Consider the following 7661-nt stretch of genomic DNA (forward strand, 5'->3'; position numbering starts at 1 on the left):
ACTTTCAATCAAAAGGTTGATAGAAAAAAATCTAAAAGAAATTTAATTTATCTTCTAAACTACTAGGCCTTATCTAAAGAAAGAAAAGATTGATTGGTCAAAATATTGAATTTTAATGCAATAGTATTCAAATTTTAGGACAAAAATAAGTAGGTGTATGTCTGACCACCTTAATCAAAATCAAATGATAATATTTTTTGCTAAGATTCTAGATATAAGAAATAGAATCATGTCTGGATGTGACACATATTTATGGGTATTTTTATTCCAAATAAATAATTAATTATGATTTTTCTCCTATATTATTTTTGGAATAATAAAACTCTCGCGTCTGACCACCTTAACTAATTCAAAACTTTACAAAATTTAATTTTTCTTTTACTTTCCTTATAGTAGAAGAAGTATATAATGTGACACATCTTTTGGATTTCAAATATGTTATATCATTTGAAATTTATGTTTGGTTTTCAATCAGCACTTTATGCGTAACTCCATTAGAAAATGAATAATAATTACTTATTTAACTCGTAATTTGGCAGACATTACATTTATGGAAAGATACAAATATTCTTAAGAAACCATTTTCATTTCATTAAATTTAGGTGAAAAAAATTTCATTAGACACATGTTTGAAGTAAAAAACACACAAGAACAGGCCAAAAACATATTTTTAAAGTTGACCATGTAGGGTTGGTATTCAAAGAAATACTAGGCCTTATCAAGGTATTAATATTTTGGTTTGGTATCAGGATGGGTGGGAAAAAGGTTAGAATAGATTTTGAAATGCTTTGAGGCATTTCAAAACTTCATATTTTTTAGATAGCCACTTTTTGGCACACCATGATCCTGCACATACTCAGTTAGAAACAATTAAGTTTTGAGTCAAGATAACATCAAACTCTACTTAACCATCCCGTCTTCTAATAAAAGCCTTTAACAATAATATTAGATAAAAATACTTTTCAATCCAAAACATGAGTGATATGTAGAATAGAAAGTTGAAGGTATTGTCCAAGTTTCATTTACAACACCTAACTAACCTAACCAAAATTTTAGACAATAAAATAAAATAAACAATAATGAATATGAGAGTAAAATAAATAATGAATATGAGAGAAAACTAGGAAGAATTTGAAAATCAAATTCATTGTCATATTAAAAATTCATTGTTTTGAAATCCAATGGAAAACTTAAAATCACTACATACCTTTCACAATGTATTGTCAAATACAAATAAATACTCTTCTATTTTTTTTGAGTATGGAAGATACCAAATGTATTGGCATTTGAGCATCTGGAAAAATATAGAGGGCCTCCTCAAAGCATTCATAAAGGAAAAGCAATTGTGTAACCAAGTTTACAGGTGCAAGGGAGGATAACCAATAGGCAAATATAATTGCATTTGTAATATTAATATCTCTTACACTCTTAATGTCATCATTTGCTACATGTTTCTTGATTCATGTCAATTGCCCTCTTAATATCAACATGGACTTGCCTTTTTAATATCAACATGGACTACATGTTTTACACTTTGTGTCAAGTAAAGACACCCAGACAAGCATGCAACATGCCAAATGCTAGTCATAAAATTTTCCACAATATTTCATACAAGAAATTAAAAAGGCTACTAGAAAAATTAGAAATAAAAACAGTAAAAAAGAAATCAAAAATTTATATTTTATTTTAATAGAGAAATTACTTTAAACTATAGAGTTTGTCAAACATATCAGATTTCAAGAAAAAAAATTAATGTGAAAAGTAGAGGCGAAAACTTTACTCTCCTTACGACAGGGACTAATAACAAGTGAAGCTTAGAAACAAATAAACCATACTTGTCATTATTTATCAATTAATCGAGAAACAGGGATGGGAATTTGAGCATCCTGGCTGCATCAAAAGTGAGGGTATCAATTTGGTGCACATACGAGGGTACAAAATTCATTGAGCTTATTGCAACATTACTAGAAAGGGGTTTGGTTTTGGCTTAATATAAATGGACAAACAGCCCTTTTCTGCATGTAGAAAGAGAAAGAGAAAGAGAAATCTGAGAAAGAGAAGGACAATGGAAAAAGACGTGCGCTCGTCTTGCATTGAGGGCACATTCTATTACAGTCAAGTAGATTGAAAAGAAAAGTCTAAGCTTGTGCACCCCTTTTTTAATCATGAGTATCCTCTGGGCACAACAATTGAGATTGCATCAAAGAAGACTGACAAGGCAAAAGCTGTGTCGACGTCTTCTAAGAGTTACAGACAGGGTAAGGAGATTGTCATTTCCCCTTATTTTAAACATAGGTATCCTCCAGGGACAAAGATTGAGATTGCATTAAAGAAGACTGCCAATGCAAAAGTTGTGTCAGCCTTTGATAATAATGCCATTGCAAAAGTTGTGTCGGCCTCTGATAACAATCACAATCAGGGTAATAAGAAGCAGGAGAAGGTGCAGAAGGAGAAGAAGTGGGAGAAGCAATTACTAGAATTTTCTCTCTACTTTGCTAATAGTGATTGCACCAAGGAAAAGTGTAAGATAGTGGTAAAAGAAAAGACAAAAGGACATACTCCTCATTATGGCACTGGAAATCCATCTTCCTCATCATCTCTTTTCTCTATTGGGAGAGAAGGTGAAGGATGTGGTTAAGACAATAGATTTAACCCCGAGAAGGTGCAACAAGAGAAGAAAGAATTGGTAGTTTTTCGCTACTTTGATAATAGCCATTACCCTAAGGAAAAGTTTACGATAGTGGCAATAGAAAAGTCTATTGCAAATCCATTTTCTTCCTCATCATCTCTTTTCTCCATTAGAAGGCAAGGTGAAGGGTGTGGTCAAAACAATAGATTATACCCATTTCTAGAAGCCTACCGACGAAAAAGCGAGCATAATTACTGGACTCCTCCAACATCAACTACTATCATGACCCATGGAAGTTCTTGGTTATATGTATACTTCTCAATAGAACAACTGGGTGTTAGGTATTCACTATATTACACCTCTCTTATCTTTCACATTTTGCACAAGTTTCTAGTATAGAGATTTTAGTTTATTTTGTTTTTCCAATGAACACAACCTCAGTAAATAGTATATGACTCATAAGGATTGAAAAATTAAGATAAACACAATTATACATCTATTTAGATAGTCTTAATAGGTGTAATGTTGAAAAACCAAAATATCAAAAGAGGAGAGATGAGAAAATTCCAATTTGTTACTCTAGTTTTAACAAGAATAAACTTTCATATTCTACTAGTAAAATGATTCAAGAAGAGTGGCAATGTTCACTTAGAGGAAAAGTTACCTAGAGATTATCAATATTGTTTTGAAATATTATGTTTTTAACCAAAGTTGAAAATTTGGGGTTGGTTTTTTCATGCTAATACAAGTTTATGGTTCTAGAACTATTTTAAATTAGTATTTTAAAGATCTCTTCTGTCCTTTTCACAAGCATGTCAACAAATATTATCTTCACAACATTTTGTCCTTTCATCAAAATGTTATAATTTTTTTATTTTAGCTTTGTATCTTGTTATATTTTGGATTTAAGAAATATTTTGATACTCATATTGGATGACATTTGAGACGACTTGATGGTCAAAAACAATATTTTGATTGCCAGTATCATAGATGTTAGATACTATGTTGTTCAACTTGATCACATCTGCATGGTGATGCTTATTGATGTGACATGATGCTTTATGATGATATATGATTATTTTGTATTCAGACATATACAATATTTTTATATTTGATTCACATTATAAATATAATCAATTATTTTAGTTTTATATCTAGTTATTGGTGTTCTGTGTAAGATTTGCATTCACTAGAAAATGGCTTAATCTCATTTCACTACTTTCCAAACATGATAAAAATATTCAAAATCATATTAATGTATAACACTCATGAATCTATGTATGTGCCATGTAAAGGCACATAAGTAATGCATGATATGTGAACCTTACAATTCCTTTTTTTTAAAGGTTTTATGGTACAATCAGTCAAGGAATGTGTAAAGAAAATGTGATTAAGATTGAAGAGTTAAAAATTAGTAAATTTATAGTTTGTAAATTACTTGTTGACAATCAATACACTCTAATTTAGAATTATAAAATGTTACTTCCCAAATAAATGAAATGACTTTTTTTTATAAATATCTCATTATAATATTTAAAATAAATAAATTACATCAAATACTTATTTTGTATCAATAATAATACAAAATCAATTTTAACAAAATATGTAAAACTCATTTTGCATGGCAAATGGAAAACATTAAATATGTTTTCATTTTTATTTTAGAATTCTTGGTCAATTTTTTTACGAATAGTTATTCTGGACTCAACCCTCAATTTTATTTTAGTTTCTATCTATTTCTTCTTGTCACTATTTGGCTTCATGTTTTTTTTTTTAAAATCAATAAATGACCAAGGCCATAATAATTGATTAGAATAAATTAGATACAATAGCGTTCCTCCATTCAAACAAGCACTGGTAGGAAAGAACAGGGAAAGAAAACCTCCAATTTGGCCTAGGACCATAGTCCTTTATTATTATAGAATAAAAGGGGCATACCCCAATCCAAATATCCATAGTGCAATTATTTCAAAATCAAATGATGATGAGCAATATGAAAAAATTGCATTCCTTAGAGTTCCCAATCTTGACAGGGATATAAAACTTCTTACATAAACAAGATCCAAATATATTTATCCCTGTTTGATCACTCCAGACAATCCAGTTAATATCATAACATCATAATAAGCCAAAATCTCTTTATCTCTAATTAAAATAGGAAGAATCCTTTAAGAGAAGTTTAATGAAGAGTCCAAAACATAGTTAACCTAGCTTCCATACATAAAGAAAGGATCTAACCATAGAAGGAGAAATAGGCATCTACCTAATTATTCTCATAAGAGAATTAAAAGCATTGCCCAAAATTTTAATTTAGTCATAAACCTTATTATCATAGAGGCCAACATCAGACCATCATTAAAAGATAGACCTCCCAAATCGAGGGAGTAACCATAGTGAACATATATACTCATCAGAAATCATTCCAGCTCCAAATACTAACCTACGCATGGAATGATGACCCTACACCAGTTAACATACCTAACAATATTCATATCCATTAATGATTAGACTTAATGAAAGAAGACAAATAATACTGCGAAACTTGTCACTGAATATGTACTATCTAGAGATAACCAAAAAAGAGAGGGGCCAGAGCCATCAGAATTCCCTGCAATCAATATCCCCTTACTAAAACTCATAACCTGAATGGAAGAGAAACACCTGGTCCTTTAATTATTTATCTAATCCTACTGACTATATCTAATAAAACAAACAGGATACTTCACTAAACCAAACTACAATCTAATCTAAAACCTACCTCATAATATCAATTATCATACTGAAATAGAGCACTATGAAAATAACCAGGCATCAATCTCATTATCTGATTAATTTGAGACTAACAAATTACCAAATATCTGATCCTTAACCAGTATTCCTTTAATACCAAATGTTGCATCATAAGGGCAAACCACAAGCTGAAAACTTCATGCAAAATTTGAAAACCAACACCAAGATTTGAAAGACATAAACCATAAGAAATTGTAGAAGCAACTACATAAAAAATATAATCGATATATTATCATTATAATTTGCTAATGCCAGGTATATATTTGAAGGAGTTGCAAAAAATCTCCTTACTATTGCTATAAAAGTATTTCATATAACATAGTATGATATGCTGCTATACATAACAAAATAAACAGATTTCAATCCTGAATCAACTAAAGTAGATACTATAATCACTAAACTGGAGACTAACACTATTACATATAGCCTACCCCTTCCCCTTCATATTACATATTATCTGCCTTAGCACCCAAGATCTCTTATTTTCGATATACCATTATGACCTCAAAGACTTCATTGGGGTTTTCCGCTTGAAAATTTTGGGGGAATTCAAAATTGAACCTTGCCCTACTTGTCTTCTCCATGTCAGGCATACAGAAGTTAAGGGCATCCAAATTCTCAAAGGTAACCCCAAGTTCGATGTATGCATTGAAAGCATTGAGATAATTGGTAAGCCAAGATTTGTTCTCATCTTCCACAATGCCCATCCATCCGAGCAGGAAATGGATGCTAGCATCCATCCTAGGACATTCCCTATAAAATGCATAATTTTTGTGAACAACCAAGGAGGGACGATGAAAAGTGACCTCCAGCTTTGGAGAACCTGGTGGAAGCTCCATGTATCTCTCTGGCAGTGGGATTCATAATTTTTCATCAATGCTTCTAATCGCCTATTCTAGCCCCTTCCTCCATGTAGGATTGAAGATGTTGCAACAGAGTTGGATGATTGCTACCGGTTCGACCCTCGCTCTAGCCATGCATCCAATGAAGGAACCAATTATATCATTGTTTGTCCTCCAAGTAAAGCTATATAGTCAAAGGCACCTTCTTCAATAGCTCTGCTCATGGCTATCCTAGCCATGTTATCTAGAGGGTTTAAAATTCTACTCCACCGCTCTGGCTTAACATTACCACAAAATGCCATGGTGCGGGCCTCCGTTGTGTGGAAAATATAAATGTTGGAATCCATTACAAAGAGGACAGAGTTAACCGTGGGCCTCGACAACGACATGGAAATAAATAACCCGAACCAAAGGATCTAGAAGCCTCATAGCATGACTCATGTTAAGGTGATGCCAGCAGACTGAGGCACAAGCTAAATGCATATGGAAGAGATAAGTAAGCTAGATCCAAAAATGATGATCAAGCCACATAGACATTCGAAAAAGTAGGTTCCCACCTTTCACAATGATTTTCAGAGGTGGCAGACTATTAAAAAACACTATGTAAAAATCTATAGATACTACCAACAACTTATGTCATATAAAGGGTTGTTCCCCAAAGTAAAAAAGATCCTCAATACTATAACCTAAGCAAAACTAACCTATTAATAACATAGGGTAACAAATTAAGGAGAAGGTTTAACATAAAGCCTAGGGCCATGAAAACTCAAAATGAGTATTCGCTATGATCCTTTAATAACTTGGAGATTTACATCATCTACTCCTTTGTTTGCTAAAGCATCTACCTTTTGGTTTCCTTCTTGAAAAATATGGCATATCCTAAAATCAGCGAGCTGATCAATAAGCGTAAGAACATTGCTAAGTTTGGAATTTAGTACCCAATTTGGGGTAGCCCGTTTCCTAATTGCATTGAGGGTGATCTAAGAATCACCTTCTATAATGACTTTTGTCAATCCTAACTTGAGGCATAGAAGGAGACCTTTTTCCAGAGCTTCTAATTCTGCCAAATTTTTGGTTGTAGGCTGAATCGCCAAGGATTTTTTAGCAATCCAATTACCTGAATCATCATTTATGATACAACCAATACCTGCCATACTCGGATTGCCTCTAGCTGCTCCATCAAAATTGAGCTTATACTATCCATGCGATGGGGGGGGGGGACCATTTACAATCTTCCCTAGCCTTCTTGCTGCTCTTGGTATATACTAGAGGCGAGTTGATCAGATTACTCCAATTCTTCTTCATGAGTCCATCCCAAGAGGAAAGGGAACCTTTCTCTTTCCTAACCTTCCTCAGATGTGAATTAGTTACTTCCACAATGCTAGCTTCTATTTTAAGAA

The sequence above is a fragment of the Cupressus sempervirens genome, chromosome 10, assembly GCF_028749045.1.
Source record: "Cupressus sempervirens isolate cs-2001-9-10 chromosome 10, ASM2874904v1, whole genome shotgun sequence".
NCBI lineage: Eukaryota > Viridiplantae > Streptophyta > Pinopsida > Cupressales > Cupressaceae > Cupressus > Cupressus sempervirens.